Source organism: Trachymyrmex cornetzi, unplaced genomic scaffold, assembly GCF_001594075.2.
Source record: "Trachymyrmex cornetzi isolate Tcor2-1 unplaced genomic scaffold, Tcor1.1 scaffold112, whole genome shotgun sequence".
Classification (NCBI taxonomy): Eukaryota; Metazoa; Arthropoda; class Insecta; order Hymenoptera; family Formicidae; genus Trachymyrmex; species Trachymyrmex cornetzi.
The window spans coordinates 488,174-503,908 of NW_017295676.1; positions in this window are offsets into that span (position 1 = coordinate 488,174).

Genomic DNA, 15,735 nt, shown 5'->3' on the forward strand with positions numbered 1-15,735 from the left:
TTTTGCTTTCATCTGAGATGATTTCTCTCTTCATAATTATTCTTGTAACCTCTTCCATTTTTTTTCAGTTCTTCAATTTCCTTCTCACCCGTTTTTTAGTCAGCTTTAGTTACATCCAGGCAAAATGTTTGACGTTAACATTCACTGTCTTTTTTTGCTCATTTGCATTTCTTTGTATTTCTTGTTTAGTTCTCTTATCTGCGGGATTTCATTTCACGATACATAATGAAATTCTTTTTCTCTCTCTCTTTATCCATTGTCTAAATTAATTTAATTCTTGATTCGTAAATTCATTAGTCTGTAGCTTTTATTTCTTTTATACCACAATTTTAAACGCGATTATTTTATAGGTACTTTTTTCAATAAAATTTTCTTTTAAATTAAAATATCGTTTTCAAGTCTTCTCTCTCGTTTTTCAACGGTGCTTATCTTTCATATAACTCTCTTTTTGCTTCCCACTTCATCTCTCGTTTTCTGCTTGTCAACATTAAGATCGGTATACGCATTGATACTTGCGCGTAATATTAGAGAGATTAAGAACACATGGATGCTGCGTGCGAGGTTGCCACGATGGGAATGCAAATGATGAAGATACATGCGAGATTACGTGAAACGCGGATTGTTAAGTCTTTTAATCCCGGCTTTTAGAGGGACTACGGGTGTTAGCACCGTCGGTTCGCTATGTACAATACAAATCTACCCCGCTGCGTATTGCTCAAACTGGGATCTACCGCGTTCGTTTGTGGATCGGGAAAAAAAATTGCTATTCAAACACGATGTCGATTAGGTTTACCGTGTTATGCGGTTTATATCTAAATACGTTTTACTTCTTGTTTCTTTCAAGTCCTGGCGTATTGCGTCGCAATGTTAATGAAAGCAAGACTGGAAATGTGGACGTTTTTAAAGTGGAGAAAACTTGTAGCGAATTCAATTGGATGCAGTGCGCACTGTTGCACTTAAGTCGTCGTACACAAATTGACATAAAGATGCAGTTTAATGTAAAGAAACCATGAAATCTTCAATACACTTTAGTGTACTATTAGATAAAATATAATTCGTAATATTTGCATTTCACTTTTACTCATGTCAGATTAAAACGGTGTACACTGTTTTAATACGCGTAAGTGCATTCAACTGAATTCGTTATTAATTAATAATCACCTTTTTAGAAAGTTTCTTCTTCATCAATTTAGAACAATTAGTTATTTTTAATTATTTATTATTTATTGTTTCATGTAAAACAGATTTGCTCATGCTACACGGAGAGAATTTTCTTTTAAAATTTACCCTGAAAATATGACAGTCGTGGTACAACATTGTATTTCGAAGATTTTTACCATGCACTTCAGTAAAATTGATCAAACTTATTTTAAACTTTATTGTAGTTTTATTAATGAATGAGAGGGATTTATGTTAAAATTCTTCAAAATACAATGTTGTCCCACGACTGTCATATTTTCAGGGTAAATTCTAAGAAAAAATTCTCTCCGTGTAGAAATTTTTAATCAATAATAATTTAATTTAATCAATAATAATTTTTTGACAACAATAATATCCCAAAAATCGGAAAATCGGAGAAATAACATATGAGAGATGTGATAAAAGATCGAAAAATCTAAATAAAGTTTCGCGGAAACGCGAGCTAGTTAAATTCGAACAAAATCACGATCCGTCTATCGCATCAGTAAAAGCGTTGGTTATCGAGCACGAAGTATACTCTAAAAAGAAACGAAGGAAATAAGAATACAACGAAAAAAAGACAAAGACACGAGACATCGGGAGCTTTGCGATAGAGATAAGACTGGTCGGAAAGAGGAATCCGTTGGCGCCTGGTTGCTAACAAGAATGAAAAAGCAACATGACAGTGTCGGGAGACCTTTTAATGAATTGGCTGATAACGATACTCGGGAATATAACACCGGTAGTACTATAGAACGTCGTGGCATGTAACACCGATGAAAGAGGATTAAATTTATGAGAGCAATGGTCGAACGAATGTATACAATTTATTCATTCTAAATTTGATAGAATTAAAAAAATGAAAAATATAGCTATATATAACAATATATATATAAATACAATTATATACTAGGAACGGAAATGTTGTAGTTTCCTTATGACTCTCGAAATAATAAAATAGTGAAAATTAAGGCAAATGAGAGTATAACGCAGTTGTTGTAGCGTAGTTAAATAATACTGTTATTCAGTGTAGTATTTAATTGAATATATTTCTATACGAACGTTTCGACTCTTTTTTTTTAATCATTATCAGCGTTACAACAATTCTTCAGAAATAAAGAACATTCCTCATGCATTAAAGGCAGCCACTATAGGATTAGATAATCTCAAGTGAGGTGCATGAATTTCGTTGTATATTTAAAACAATTTTTTCATTAGATAATGAGAGATGTGATTACAAGAACAAGTAAATTATAAATGATAAGAATCTCGTCATGAATTCGTGCAAACAAACGTTATAATAGATATAAATCATTTGTCTTTCACTAAAAGAAAATACATGTTAATTGAGGTACGACAAAATTGAGACTCGTGGCTGTCTTTGATGCATGAGGGATGTTCTTTATTTCTAAAGAATTGTTATAACGCTGATGATAATTAAAAAAAAAAGAGTCGAAACGTTCGTATAGAAATATATTCAACTAAATACTGCACTGAATAACAGTATTGTTTAACTACGCTACAACAACTGCGTTATACTCTCATTTCGACTGCTTCCATTCGTTTTCATCGTTAGTTCTTACAGCTGTATAAAGTTACACGCTGCTTCTATACCTAAGTGTATTCGGGTACACATACTTTAGACATCGCAAATGACAGACGGATCTCAAGACGAGTAAAGAAAGTAAAGAAGGAAAGAAATTAATTTTATTATTAATTTTCACGATTTTTTACAATTATATATATATATATATATATATATATATATATATATACACACACACACATGTATAGCAATTTTCTTGTTGTCTCTGATATTTCACACGAACTGATCATATAATATCTCTACTATTTTATTTGGAGGACAATTCTACTATTTCATATATATATATATATATTATATATAAAATAGTAGAGATATTATTACATGAACAATTCATGTGAAATATCAGAGCTAACAAGAAAATGGCTCTATCAATTGTATTACATGCTATCGAAGATGTATTCTTGGTATTCACATATTCTTTAATAACGTATATTTATAATGTACTACTCTATTTGTCATATACATAAAATAAATTTTACATTTATTACATTTCTGTTTTATAAAAATAAACGTAGAATATTTTCAATCAGCGTATGACAAATGTACTTTCAAAATAAAATAAATTACAGAATAAAAAAACGGACGATTGAGAGCGAACAGAGTAGAATATTTTGTTATCCTGTTGACAACAATAAATTGCATGAAACATCGATAAAAAAACTCTTGAAGACACAAGTAGAGTGAGACAACTTAAATTTGTCGCGAAGTTCCTTCTCAAGTCCTTAATTGCGGCGCCCGCCTTCGCGTGCGCGTTACTTCTTACCTTCTTTCCTTCTTTACTTTTTTTACTCGTCTTGCGATCCGTCTGTCATTCGCGATGTCTGAAGTATGTGTACCCGAGTACACTTAGTACAGAAGCAGCGTGTAACTTTATACAGCTGTAACTAACGACGAAAACGAATGGAAGCAGTCGAAATTGAGCGTTTTCATGAGCGCGTACTTGTAACAGCAACAGTGAAAAGGAAAAAAGTAAGAAAGAAGGGAAGAATTTGCGGTCCGCCGTAATGCGAATGTATGAGCTCTACGTTACTGCACGCACTTGCTTCCGTGTCACGTCGCATTATGTTTTTTTTTTGCAGAGGACGGTAATTCACGATGATCTTGAAAACGAGGAAACGAAAGATTTTAATTACAGTACACCAAACATGTCGTTATAGAATACTTTCGATTTTACATACGAAATTCATGCATATTCATCTTTCTTTTTTAATATTCGTGAATATGGACGAAGATCTGTAGAAATACTGATACCGTGATGTCTATTTATTGAATATTGAAATTTATACTACCATATAGTTGCAGTACAGTTCGATACTATTTTGAATTAATTTCAAGTTTTCTGTTAACTAATGTGTAAAAAACATTTTTATGTGCACTCTACATCTCTAAGCATTTTCAACATGCAATTCATTTAGGTAAAAAAAAATAAAAATTACATTTAAAAATGGCTTAAAATTGAAAATAGCTTAAACAATAAATAAAAGAATATTGTAGAATTATTACATCTCAATCATCTTGATTGTAACTGCGTACAGCAAAGCAATAAAGTATTGTTGTAATCTGAGAAACGTCTCACACGAGTTGCGCATATGCAACTAACACGAAATTCTTGGTTTTTGATGGAAGTTTCTGCCATACGAGAGCATGCTCGAAACAGCGGAAATACCATTTCCGCGAACACAATAATCCGAAAATGATTTCTCGAAAACTTGATTTCCATGGCCTCACATAGGATTGACAAACATCACAAGTGACATATTTTTGCAATTGTATCCGCAAATATACGATTAACATGCGGAAACATGCAATGTTATAGACAAAAGAATGGTCAAGCACTTCGTTACATGAACATATTGTATTTTGAAATAATTACTTATCTTTGTTGTAATATCTTGTATTATTTATAGAGCGATTCTATTAAGCTAAACAAATTACTCTTTTACAACAAGTTCTCATTATTTTACTCTTGATAAAATATTTCTTATTCCTTACAGAATTCAGCTCATATATGGTATATATATATATATATATACATACATCTCTTTAATTTATGCAAATTATGGGAACTATGGTAATCTTTGCATTAATCGGGCACGATATGGAACTATGGCGAGACCAGAGTAGAAGATCTCGCGAGTTCCGTTAACTCCAATTCGAAGTGGGTTCCAAGTTTTCCGAGCACACGAGCCTGATATGCAGATTTTACCGGCGCGGTTATCCCAAATTATCCTTGTAGGGCCTCCGGGCTGAGGGCGTGTTTTGTGTTAGCGAGTGCACGAAGCACATGCATCTGCTGCACGTTCGCCGCGAGTGGGTGAGGCAGGCGTATATGGATACCTTCGTGTGTTTATGTACACCGGTATCGTATATAACGCGTATATATCGCCGCAACAAGTACAGGCTGTTTCAACCGAGCGACGATAATTACGTTTCACCGCGCCCGTCTCGTTGATGGCACTAGGTGCAACGAACACGGACATGCAACCAATTAATCGCATCAGCTTCGATTCAGCCTGCTATAGTTTAACTGCGAGCTCGTTATATCATACCTTCAAATGATGGTGTATTCGGTTAATATTGCTGATTGCATCACGTGTTCTTGAATGATTTTCTGCATCTCCATTATGTAAATAATTATGTAGATACCATTTAATTTTTATGCAAAAATAATTTGCAGCATCGTATATACTATTTAATTCTTACATATTTATACTGATTGCATTCTTAGACAAAATATAGAATGTATTCTTTTGTACACTTACTTGATATGATTTTATTCTTTTATAGTTTTGTATAACTCAATAATACAAGCTATACATTTTTCATTGTCTTTTTATCTCTTCATTTTAAAATAATTACTGCTCTTTTTTTATACCTTTATTATTGATTCACTAATTCTTATTATAATATATATCGTACATCTTATTTCATTTTGAAAAGAAAGCTAAAAATCAGTTTTTTTTCTATACTTATGCTCTCTTCATCTTGTCTCTTATTACATCGCATACGAAACAGTGTTATCATATTTCCCTGTGTGTCAGAGGAAACAGTATTATCATATTATTCTTGGAAAATAATGTGTGTACAATATCATTATACATGGGAGGCCGTTTGAATTTGCGCTTAAACGTTGATCAAGTTCATTAAGGGACCGTCGGCAAGACCCATCTCGTTAGGGCCGCACGTGTCCCGAGATTGAAGCTTTCGGCGTGAGCGGTGCCTAACTTTCGTGTAAAGTTAAAGCCGCGCCGCGGGGTGCGAAAGCATCTTCGAGAGAGAGAAGCAGGCGTGACTAACCCCTCGATTCAAGATAAGCTCGACCTTTAGCGTATGCTGGCGTTTGCAATGTTCGTCTTCACTTTTCTCTCTCTCTCTCTCTCTCTCTCTCTCTCTCTCTCTATTCCTTTCTCTTTCTCTCTCATTGCATGGGTACGAGATCGTCGTTTCACAGACGAGATTCCGCGGCCAAACACGCTTAATCGTACGGTAAATTGCGAACCGCAGCAACGAATCAGATATTACGCATGTTGATCGGAGAAATACCACATGGATGTATTTAGAAATGGTTTTACACATTTTCGATTATAATTTCGGATAGAACAGAGTAGAAGCAAATTAATTAATTATTTAGTTATGTTAATTAAATGTACGCGTATACATATCCGACAAATAATCGGGTGTTACATTTTAAATCGTATAGGAATTGGGGAAAACAAGAAATATATAATTTTAAATTTCAAAAGCAAAATTATTTACAATTAGAATTAATTTTTCGCGAAATTAAGAATGTACGTAAAGATATTTTGTATTGCATATCGAATAATTTAGCGGATATAATACTATTACAGATAATACTATTACAAATGCAATAAGTTCGGTTTTCGATGTTGAATGGACATTTTATCGCTGATTACTAATATTTATTCGCGAGACTGGAAACGCGACAATCCGCATAAGGCAGCATCAACAGCATGCAATATTAATTTGACAATTGAACTGTGAATTATATGTAATAAATTATGCACATCATAATTAAATTTATTGAAATTATGCCGGTTGTAATCGCTTCTGGCAACATCGGGTGATTTTCTTCCGGCAGTACGCTTCAACAAAAGCGCGTATTCATCCAGATGTACTCACGTCGGATGATTTATTCGAGATGCTCATCAAGAGCGAACCGTGTAAATTCGGCTTAAGCGCAGCGTAGTTGGAAGGGATCGTCGTTTAAAGCGAAATAAAAAAGACCGTTAGCCATCGATCAATCGTTAATTGTGTACTTCGGGGGAAAGAGAAAAAGAGAGGGGGGAGGGGAGAGAGAGAGAGAGAGGCGCGCTCGTTCGGCCGAGATTAATGTGCAGGAAATAAACAGCCATTCGTAGTTGTACCGGTTGGAAAAAGAGACATTGTGAGTTATATTTCGCTTGTGGGAAGATACACGCGGATGTATTCCCGTGTATCGGCTAAGTAGAAGTTCCGTTTAAACGATACGGTGTTTCAAAGATTTGTTTCGTGACTAATCGATCGACTCAATCCTAATATCCCCAACAAGCATGCTGATTATATACGAGATCAAATACAAGATCATTGTAATGCAAATAATTTGCATTTTGAAAATAAGAAAACCAAGATTTTTTAAATAATTACACTAAATTAAATAAATTAATTAAAAATAATTCAATTATTATAGACGTAATGAAGTTCAAAGCGTGTATATTTTAGATTTTTCATAAAAAATAAAATTAAACAAGACAAAAATATTAATTTCCGTGTATGATGATGATTATCTTATTGATAATCAACTAGTTGTATCTTTTTTTTTAGAAGGAAAAATTTCTAGCTTTCGCTATCCTACTCTATCTTTACTAAAGTATATATGAGACTTGTTTTTATTTTTAATATTCTTATTTTTTATCTTCTTGTTCTTCTTAGATTGTGTTTTGCTTTTATTTTTCCTAAATGAAAAACGTGTAATATGAAGTCTGAGAACTTGGGCTCCCAAACAATAAAATGATGATTGTACAGATCAGTCATCCTTGCGAGAAATTAGTTGTGTCATATGTCTGAGGATATAATTTATACCTTTATTTCAATTATTGATTCTTTAACGTTTTGACAAATATACATATTTTATAAGTTAATAATATTATCAACATATTACACAATTAATATATGTATATTTGATGATAAAACGTAAACTATGTATATTAGATCAATCTATCATAATAGTAAATAACTCATCAATATATATATATATATATAAGCTAAATATAGAATTTACGAACCGTTGTCTTGTTTAATTATGGTAAAATGCAACGAAATCCTACCCTATGTATACACGGCTTTAATTTTAACAGGATGGAATGGGATTACTTACACACCCTTTATTTGCCCTTTTAAGATTCTAGGGATAATGTTGGTAAAAGTTATTTCGCAGTCTGTTAGGATTATATGCCACAAATTACATTTTTTTCTCATAAATTTTGCGACTCGTATAATCGCAAATATTAGCTTGAAAAATAAAATATAAAAAATTATGATATATGTAAAAGTACTGTAAGCTTAAAAGTATTTTTCTATAAATCTTAGGAATAAGATTATTCTTAATCTTAAGAATATATATTACATGAAATTTATGATCGTGTAATATTCTTAATCAATTCCTAGTTTAACCCTTGAACACCACCGTGGGTTACGATAACCAAGTCCGTTTGAAAAAGAGACGCGTGGCGTTTATGAACGATCAGAAGTGTGGAGTGGGAACAAGGGGAGGAAAAAACTTTCGCATCCCTACTACAAATCCCTCGCCTGGCAACCTTAGCGTACACGAACCAGTCGAGATAGAACGCCATGAACTTACTGTGTGGGTTATATTAGCTGTAAACAAAATAGAAAAACAAAGAAGATGTTCTTTCTGTCCAGGGGCTTTAGATAGGAAAACTTATTACATATGCTTGCAGTGTAGGGAACATGTCGCAAAAATTGGTTTTGCTTGTTCCACGCAAATCAATGAATAATTTCATTTGTATATTTAGATGTCATATAATAAAGACTTTTGCACTAACTTTATCGTATTACTTGAAAATCACCCAAATTCAACCTCGTTGAATAAATATATTTTTTAGAATAATTCGTAATAATGTATTTTTTTTCTTAAAATACGAGTACAACTTAATATGGTTCGACTTCTCGTACAACTTAATATGTTTCGATTTCTGTAAATTAAAACCTTGTATCATTTTTTTGGAAAATAATTTATTTTAAAAACAATGATTTTTTTTTAATTTTGAAATTTCTTTCTTCCTTTTTTTCAAAATATCTTGGTTTTCGGAAGTTTTATGATATTCTTATCTATAATATATTCTTTTTTCTTACTGTCTGTTGTATCGATTATAAAAAAAAAGAAGTTAAAATTGATGCATTAGATTCCGAGATAAAAGCAAAAGAAGACTCCAGGGTTACCGTAACCCATGTGTGATAAAATCAGGTGGCGAAAATAGTGTGGTGTTCAAGGGTTAAAACAGAATAAAATAATCGATGTCAGGAGAGCTTAACATTGGAAGCGAACATATCAAATATGGAATATTCAATATATAGAAAATGTTCAATATTGTGAAACCAAGACATTAGTGCTTCAATAATATATGTATGTATCTAAACGAATTGATAGATATATTATTGAAGCGCTGACGTTTTAGTTTCAATTAAACATTTTCTATGTTTTATTCTTGTTTTATTCTGTTTTAGACTAGGAATTTTGATTAAGAATACGAAATTTATATTAAGATTTATTAAAAAGATACATTTTAAGCTTACAGTATTTATATACATATATATCATAATTTTTTATATTTTGTTTTTTAAGTTAATATTTGCGATTATATGAGTCACAAAATTTATGAAAAGAAATGTAATTTGTGATATATAATCTTAATAGACTGCGAAATAATACTACTTCGGTATAACAATTCTATATGCAAAAATAACAAAACTGTTAATAGTTAAATTTACTAAACGGAAATGCTGGTACAATGTTTTTACTTGAAGCGGGGAAGAGAGTGGCAAATAACAATAATTTTATGATAGCCGGTCCAGTTTCACCTCATCGCCAAACAGTTCGTTGATTAATGGCCCAAATTACTAGAGGTAACTATAACCTTGCCTGTGTTACGCGCACAGTACTTCCAGACGAAGTTTCGAACGCAGTCGAGAGTTTGCAGTTAAGCTACTTAATCGTGCTTGACTGTAAATCGCAGCTCGTAACGTCGCAGCCGATATTTCGCGCAAAGTTACACTCAAATAATAGTCGTATCTCTCTTTCTCTCTCTTCTTCTCTCTTGAGCAAATAAGATATGAAGTGATAGAATTTCGTTACATACGATGGACCGAAATTCTATTGGATGGAGGAAAGAGCTTTATTGTCTTATTTTTTGTAAGCAAAATACACTTTCATGAACTCTATTTTTACTTTCTAGAAATAATAATAACAGAAAATATCGCAAATGTATTTCTCAATGAGTTTTCACGTAATGCGAAAAGACAATAAAATTCAGTCAATAGTTTGTTCGAGTTGGAATTATATTTTACCTTACTCATTATAATTTCTATTAAAATATTATCTCGACTCATTAGAAAAGTAACTACATTTTCAATCATTTTAATTTTACTTTTTATTTTTAACATGTTCATAAAATACTAAAAAATATTATAAAAAAATAGTAGAAAAAAGAAATAGGAATAATTTGAATGGAAAAATATAATTATATAATACGTCTAAAATTATTTTAGAGTGTTATATAATTAAAGTCTTTTTTGTCTGAAAAAAAAGAAAGTCATCTCTCTTCTGCATTTTACGCAATTTATCCATTTTCGCGTGAGAATGAAATTCAACTTTCGGACGCGATATCGTATAAAAGTGGACGAGCATTATGTCTATATATACGTCGTCAGCAGACTTTTCGCGAGTTGAATTTATGCTCCACACATTATTATGCAGACTGGATACGGTGAAGGCACTCGTATATCGTATTTCAATAACCGGGTATCGCCGCATGCATCATCCGTCGATCGAGGAAAGTTGCACATCTCATATTCCGCTTCGATAACTGTGTAAACATAAACCGCTCTTTACTCAGGAAAGGCAGACTTAACAAGCATCCGAAGATATCTCGTTAAAGAACCGTAACTCATTCGTTGATTAGTTGAAATCTACTTATTAACCACTTGTCCAGAATTCTCAACATGAACAATAAAAAATATACGATATACAAAGTAATAGAAAGATAATAAATAAAGAAAATAAGTGAATCAAAATAAAAACTATTAGATATAATGTTTCAAAATTCACTCAAATTAATTTTCTTTAAAATAAGATTCGTCTCCTAATATTTATGTACATTAATTTTTATTGTCTCAAATCCTTTTATTGTATATTTTATTGCATACCTACTATGTTATTATTATTTGTTCTAATTAGACAAATTTATTGAATACAAACGATACAAAAAAAGTGTGAATGTAACAAACAGAATAGAATAAAATATATAATCAAGATTTTATATTTTGGTAAGAATAAGGGAACATATATGTGCTTATCACGAATACAAGGCGTAACTGTTCGACACTCTAATACAAAGCACACACGATAAAACAATCTCGTACAAGTTCCGGAGCTCGTCGTGTGACATATCACTTCCACTTTCGCAATGCAATTCGTGCGGTGCGACTCGCGCATCGACGAGCAACGAGCGAGTAGACGTTCATTATCACGGCATTCTCTTACACGCCGCAGCTGCCACAATGATAGGATCTTAGCTTCCCCTCCGTTCGCGTATGTATGGTTATCTGTGCGCGATTACATACCTATCTACAGTAGTTCAAAATTCTCCTTCCCTTGGTTCTCTCCTCGCTCTGCCTGCCGAAGTATACCGCCGCTTTGTGTATCCTAACTTGGCCGTAAATTGAACAGCCTCTGCATGAGCAAGGATAACGCGGTGTTGATTTCTCGTGGGAGAAACGCAACACGCGGGGCGAACGCGTTGCAAAACGTAGTGCACATCGCAGTGTGGAATATAGACGCATCGTCTCGCCTCGATGCATTCAACGGCGCGGTTGTGTCGCAGAATATTAATGCACATGCGACGAAGAATCTAGCGGGCGCGTAAAAGCAACTTTTTTGAACGTTTCAACAACACCGTTCCTTCAGTCGTTCCCGCGATCGAGTGATCCGTCCCCGTGGTCGTCTAATATTTATGTTTTTAATAGCGTAAAACGACGGGGAAATTGGAAATCGGTCATCCTCGTGGAGGGATTTTCATTAAATAGTGCGGTTTTGTTGGTGGTTTGGAACGCGTCATAATGATGGTTTTATGATTACACCGTAATTAATAATTGTGGGTAGGACGGAGTGATTCACTTTTTGTTTAAACAAAATACAGTAATAATTTCCTTTAATCTATAACTTCAATTTTATTAGAACTTAATGTCATTTAACTTTAATTTCATTTAATTTAATTCAGTACAGATATTAAAATTAATAATTACATGATCAAAAATAATATTTTTTATAATTTTAGATTAATTTTCATAGAATTTATTCAAAAGTTACTTACAAATGTTTGCATTTAATACAATTCATGGAAAGAAAAACGTTTTGCTAATGTATTTAGAAATTTAGCTAGAGATACAGATTTGAAATTTTTTAATTTTGTTGGATTGTCAAAATAATTATGTAGGACGTACAAACTGGTTACTAGAATGTCAAAATATTTGCAATATTATACTTAAATTTCTTGCATAATTATTTTGATAGTCTAACTAAATTATTTTTGGATTTGCTTCAATTTTTAAATAAGCAATGCTGCAAAAAGTTTTGACGTTCTAATAATTATTGAACATTCTATGTAATTCTTTTGATAGTCTGATAAAATTATTTTCAAATCTGTATCTAGCTAAATTTTTTTTGCTAGATACTTTAATAAAATCATTCTTTTCGTATAGTTCTGAAGAAGAATAAAGTTAAAACTGAAAAATCATAAAATGTTACTTGTGAAGAAAGAGTGACGCGTTACTAATTTAAAACTTAGATATTACTTGTAAATATTAAATAAAAAAATTGCGCGCTCATTGACATATGAATTGCAAAATATATGTATGTGTCAATACAAATATGTCAAAAAAATATCAACCGATAGTTTAAAGTATTAGTAAAAGTTTAGAGTTTTATCTCCAAAATCTCTATTCGCTCCATTTTAAAACTTGTATACCATTGTATGAGTTAATATACCGGCTCATAAAGAGTCGTTTTTCGGCGAGAAAGGGGAGCTTTATGACGATCCGCAAAAATTCGCAAACATGGCAAAGCCAAAGCTAACCGCGAAATATGCGGATACAACGAGTATACAGTCTCGTGCATATAGTCAACAAAAAATCTCATAAATATCACGTCGTCGTGGCTATTACTGCAGCCGGTGGCTACACGGAATACTAATCGTAATGCGCGGGAGAAGGGAGAGAAAGAGACGGATGCCTGTCGTCGCAAATGCGGCTAAACTTTTTCAATTATGTACGCATAAAACGCGTCTGGTCCGTGGAGCAGACTCACCTCACGTCAATATTCTCGACCTATATTAAAAATGTTCCGATATCCTATGATTAAAAATAAGGAACAGCCGAGATGCCTCATAAATAACGTAAATTTAATCAATGACGATATCTAATTACGCGCGATTACCTGAACGTGCGGAGAACGAGAGATGAGTAAAAGACAGATACTGGTACGCAGATATAAGATGCACGATCACACATGTATGCGATCCTTGACAAGCTATGGAATATATAGATGTGCATTTAATCTTTTTATTTCTAGATTACTTAACAACTATATTTATAAAAAAACATCTATATTTATATTTTTTATAATACTTTATTTGTTGAGGACTTTTTAATACCTATTAAAATAGATGTGAGGATTTAAATTCATCAAGAGATACATCCAAAAGGTCAAAATTTACGAAAAAACCACTAGTTATTTTACTTACCACCTTTTGGACAAAAATCGACAAAATTTGAATAAAAATTTTGAATTAAAATCTTTTTTAATATCATCCTTTCTTTAACAATATAATTTACATAAATTCAATTTTTTTTATTAAATATAAAGCTATTGTACGAGTGAAAAGCAAGTAAATATATAAGTAGAGTTTAAGAAATATATGAAGAATATAATAAGTAGATAAAATTAAGATAAAAAATAGCTTTTTCGTGTAAGCGCGAGCATGAAGTTACTGAGGAGATTTCATTATTTTTCCAACGTTATCAAAAAGCTCTCCGGACATAGAGGGTCGTAATAATAATGTTTCATGTACGAGGATGGATATTTCATATTTTGCCACCTGCGTGCGAAGCGGGTACGTGAGAAATCTACGACGGGCTTTGGGGTAACTAAGTGTTCTACCTCTTCAGGTTAAAAACCCGAGGGCAACGGGGTAACTGAATTAGGAAGGTGCGGGTCGGACACCCTTTTAACGCGGCCATTTACCTTTCCCAATTTTCCGTCGCCGCGCCGCCGACGCCGACGTGTTGCTCACCCCCCTCGTACTTCGACAGTGCTAATAAAAAGAGCCGCGGAACGTGAACATCGTACTAAGTGAACGAGTTATTATTTCTGAGTCACACGTTTGCTGAGCGAAATGTTATCATTTCGCCGTTATCAGAACGGAAAGAGGAAAGATATATTGTGGTTATTTAAAGCGGTTGCTTCAAAATGGGAGACATCCACGTTCAATAAAAAGAAAGTTGGCAATGCAAAAACACGTTTCATTTGAATTTATGATTAAAAGTCTATTTGTCCTTAGTAAGAATGTCATTTTTCTCTCATAATTTTTAAACATTTTTTCCTGATTAATTATTACAAATATACTAAAAATTTGATAGATCATATAGAAAAGATTTAACACGAGTTTCATGTAAGGTATGTTCTTCGTTAAATTATACTAATTATATTCAAGGAAAACTCAAAAGCACAAAAACATATTTTATATTTTAGTGGATAGACATACAAGCTTATAGAAGATACATCACCAACGATAGTTAGAAACTCGAGTGTACCCCACGTTTGCGATATGAATTTCATTGCGCCTGGAGTTTACGATGTAGACGACGTGCGGCGAATTTGGTCGGTTTCCCTATCACGTGAAACAATCGCTTGCAAACACGTGCAAAGTAAATCTTAGCTACCATACGACGATCGGTTTGCACGAAATTGCGATATAAAGCAAAATGCGCTGCAATACTAGATTACTGAGAATAATATTTTTTTCATAGGCATTGTATATAAATGTATTACATTTATTTAATGTCCATTTTTAACGTTGTATTCTCAATATAAGTTGAGTATACTACTTTGATTCTTTAAATAAAATAAAATTGTCATTTCCGCTAACATATAACGTATGACATATATTATTTAAAATATATTGCTATATTGATATATTACACATGTATGTTAAATATTAGATCATTTAAAAAAACACAAAAATTTTTAGTTTTCAATTATAAAGTGAAATATTTTTGAAAGTAGTATATCGGATTACATCTACACGACATGATTTATTATTTGTAGCTCTGCCATCCATTCATTTAATTTTAGCATTTCGATATTAATTATCGGTACACGAATATAACATTAACGTTTTAAAGCAAACGTAATAAAATCGCAATTCATCGTTCATTTTCATTTTGCTAGCTATTGGTCGAATCGACGATTAAAAAGCATTGATTAAGCCCGGGCAATCCCGAATCTGCAACATTAATTAACCCATGTTTTCGTTCTCGGAATTAAATATAAGATTGTCCTACTACTAGTGAGAATAATGTGCTACTAACTTTAACACGTTAAGATTTACAGGGTGGTAAATCGGACGATTAGGTTCCTCGTTGCTCGAAAAGAAGCC